Source organism: Egretta garzetta, unplaced genomic scaffold (assembly GCF_000687185.1).
Source record: "Egretta garzetta isolate BGI_Z169 unplaced genomic scaffold, ASM68718v1 scaffold598, whole genome shotgun sequence".
In the NCBI taxonomy this organism is placed as follows: Eukaryota; Metazoa; Chordata; class Aves; order Pelecaniformes; family Ardeidae; genus Egretta; species Egretta garzetta.
In genome coordinates this window covers 2,354,013-2,354,652 of record NW_009260621.1, presented here as the reverse complement: position 1 = coordinate 2,354,652, position 640 = coordinate 2,354,013, and positions in this window count along the sequence as shown.

The window sequence follows — 640 nt, the reverse complement described above, 5'->3', positions numbered from 1 at the left end:
TAGCAGCCGTGTGTCCAGCAGCCGTCTGTCCAGCAGCCGTCTGTCCAGGACTGCACAACACCGCAACTGAGGGCACTCGTGGAAAGTAAGTCCTGCTGGAGGCCAGGCCGAGCCCGCCGTGTGCCAGGAGGGCTTAGCTGGTGCTTTCCCATTCTCTGCTCCCATTTGGGACCATCCCTCGACAGCCTGCTCTGGCCACCCTGGGGAGCAGAGCCCACAAGAACCGGCACCGTGGGAGGGAAGGGATGCACACACCTGCCCCAGCCCCACCTTGCAGGGATGCATTTGGCATTACCTGGGTTTTTATGCAAGTTTTCTCATTTGGAAACCCAACGCTGCAGAAGTGCACCTTTCTGCTTGATTTACCCCATCCCGTTGGGCACCAGCATCTCACCCCAGCGAGCGGGCGCTTGCTGCATGTTCCTTGGGCTTTCTCGGAAATGAGCAACCCCCGAAGGAGTCCCCAACACTTCCAGTGCTTTGTTACGACTCTTGCCAAGTGTTAAATGTTGCTGTTGTCATGGTGACGACTACATCTCATTTTGGTTTTAATTAAAACCTGCAGAAGTTTAAAGCCCGTGCTCCAGTCTCACAGGGAGCACAGAGCAGCCAGATGCTCGCAGCCAAGATGACATTTTTT